This window comes from Octopus sinensis, unplaced genomic scaffold, assembly GCF_006345805.1.
Source record: "Octopus sinensis unplaced genomic scaffold, ASM634580v1 Contig00387, whole genome shotgun sequence".
Classification (NCBI taxonomy): Eukaryota; Metazoa; Mollusca; class Cephalopoda; order Octopoda; family Octopodidae; genus Octopus; species Octopus sinensis.
The window spans coordinates 10001-13254 of NW_021823912.1; positions in this window are offsets into that span (position 1 = coordinate 10001).

Genomic DNA, 3254 nt, shown 5'->3' on the forward strand with positions numbered 1-3254 from the left:
ATATATATATATATATATATATATATATATATGTATGTATATATATATATACATATGTATGTATGTACGTATGTATATTGGCTTTCGCACAGTTTCTGTCTACGAAATTCCTTCACAGGGCATTGATCTGCTTGGGGCTATAGTTGAACGCACTTGCTCAAAGGTGCCGTGTTGTGAGACTGAACCTGAAACTACTGGCTGTAAAGCAAACTTCTTAACCGCACGGCCATACCTGCGTCTATTTATTTATATATTTATTTTTAACATTAACAATTGGGTGATGATGAAAATGGTGATGGTGATGGTGATGATAACGGTGGCGGTGATGTTGATTGTGGTTTTGGTGGTGGGTCAAAACCATGAAATATAAAACCCCATTTCTTCAAGGTTCGTCTTCGTCTTGCTGTTGTTGTTGTCTGTTTAACATAGGTTAGCTTGACGCTTATCGAACAAAGCAACAAAACCTATCTATGATCAAAGGCGTTCCAGCAATGTCATTACCCCCAACAGCACATTTTATTTTCAGATATAATACATAAAGGACTACATTACTCAATGTGCTACTCCCTCTAAAAACATGATGTGTGAATTCGAAGGAGGATCAACTGCTATTTCTTGCAGTTCAAGCGATCACAAAGCGCCTTTGTTCAACTCCGTTTCAGCTGCCTGATATAAAAATTGCCATCGAAATTCTCAAAAAATGCTTTAATAATTATCTAAAATTGCTCGCCAAGATCTCAGAAATCGCCTCCTTTTCCAAATCTCTGGATTTACTCCCAAAATCTTAGAATTTGTCTTCGAAAATCTTAAAAATCGTCTTCCATGTTTTTACGCAAATAGAGTTTCAAAAGTTGCGATCAAAGAATTCTGAAGAAGCCATGGACAATCTCAGAAACTGCCTTCAAAAATCTCAAAAGTTTATTTTAAAAAATACAAAAAGTTGCCTTTCTTATATTCACTTGAATTGCCTCCAGAAATCTCAAAAAGTTGTCTTAAAAGATCTAAAGAGTTGCGTTCCTCACATTCACATAAATTACCTTCCAAAATTAAAAAAAAAAAATTGCGTTTAAAAAAATTCAAAAGTTGCCTTCTATATATTCACAAAAATTGTCTTCCAGAATCTCAGAAGTTGCCTTAAAAAAAATTTTAAAGTTGCCTTAAAAAAATTTTTAATTTGCCTTGCAGTTCTGTAAAATTGCAAATTCTTAAATTTGTCTTGGATATTTCCATAAATTGTCTTTTAAAATACCATTAAAAAATTTTTACCAAATTTACAATTATAGCCTTAAGAATTTTCTTTTTCATGATTTTGAAATTCTTTGTTTTCGGTGTTTTTGTTTTAAGGAAGTATTCTTCAACATTCAAAATAACTTCAGCATTTAATTCTCGTTTGCTTATTATTGTTTCCCGCGTTTATATCTTACAAGTGTTTTGAAGACTCACAATAAAAAGTAAACTACAATAACAAGCAAAAAAACCCCAACAAAACAACAAAACAAAAAACACGAAAAGAGCTTTGGAAAGAAAATAATGAAACAATCCCCACCCCCCCAAGTTTGTTTTAACGAACATTTACCAATCTTCTTAGATATATTTACCAATCTCTTAGACATACACGCAATGATAAATAAATCAATAAAAAAATATAAATAAACGAAAAAATTCTCAATAATGCTTGTAGCTATCGAATGGTATAATTCCCTTTTCTCCTCACATCCACATAAACTACCCCTAAATCCTTTTGATTTTTCCAACGCTTACTGATTCTTTCTCCGTCACCATTTAAGGTGCCTATTGAAACACACGCACACGAACACGCACACACGCACAAAAACACGCACACACATACAGCAACAGCAAGCGGAAATCCTATCACAACCTCTAAAGGAAAAAAATAAGAAGAATTTAACCATTTTAGTTTGTTTTCTCAACTGTTGAAAAATAAAAGAAAAAAGAAAACTTAAGCGTTTTAAGCCAACCAAATTCAAACTTGTCCTCCTAGCCAACACCATCCCATACAGAACTATCTAAGTCATGCAGTCGATATCCTCCTATCGAAGACACACATCACTTACACTTTTCTAGTCTCCGAGCTGAATTATTAGCAATCCTTTAAAGGAATTTGACTTTTAACGAAACAAAGAAAGAAAACATTACAATTTCCCTACCGAATGCTTTCTGCTTAAACATAGCTTACGCTCAACAACCTCAAGTACAAACACTTACACGCTAACCAACACCAACACCACTGTCACCACCACCACCACAACAACAAATAACTACAGTAATATATGACGTATTTCTATCTTCGTGTCAGATATGGGAGTATGTACATATTCGCTCGATCAGCTAAAGATAACAATGAAATCTCCCTCGAAGAATAATACTCTAGACGCTCTTTAAGAATATAAAATGACACGTTGGATAATGTGATTTTAGCTTTGTTGTAGACAGGAAAAAGGGAAAGTATAGTCACCGCTGGAATGCCTTTGATAGTAGGTTCGAGGATCACACCTGAAGCTAAACAACAACAACAACTACGGCAACAACATCCTCTTCACTTGGACTGATTGGAACCACATGTAAATTCATTAACACACACGCACACACACTCATACACACACCACACACACAAAACCACAAAAACCTCCAAAAAGAAACAGAAACCACCGAACAAAAAAATTCAAAGACAAATAAAAAAAATAGACAGCTTGAAATCTGAAAGAAGAAAAAGAGTAATAAAATTGACCCCGAAGTTATTACCCTTGGGCCCTGTATTTTCAAGCTGTTGTTTCAATCATCCTCCCTCCCCCTGCCTTCCTTCTTCCCTCCCTCTTCCTTTCAACACGCCCTCCCTCCCCTTCTTCTCTCATACCCTCCCCTCTTCCTCTTGCAAAAATTGTGACGAAAGAGTAAAGAGAGAAACGAATACACCCCGCCAAAAAAAAACACACAAAAAAAACAAAAACAAAAAAAAAACCAAGGTAAGCGATCCGAAGATTGTCCGTACGACGCGGTTTCGATTCCGCGATGTTTTGAGTGAAACCCGTTTTTCTTTGTTTTTTTTCTTCTCTTCTTCAATTATGATGTTAATCAATGCTCCCCACCCATTAAAAGAAAAAAAATACATATTCTCACTCCCCCTGTCTCCAAAACCATCCGCCTCCCATTCCCCGCCACGAATTTTCAATAGTTTTTTTTATTATTATTTATATTTGCATGGTTGAAAGAAAGAAATAAAGAAATAAAACAAA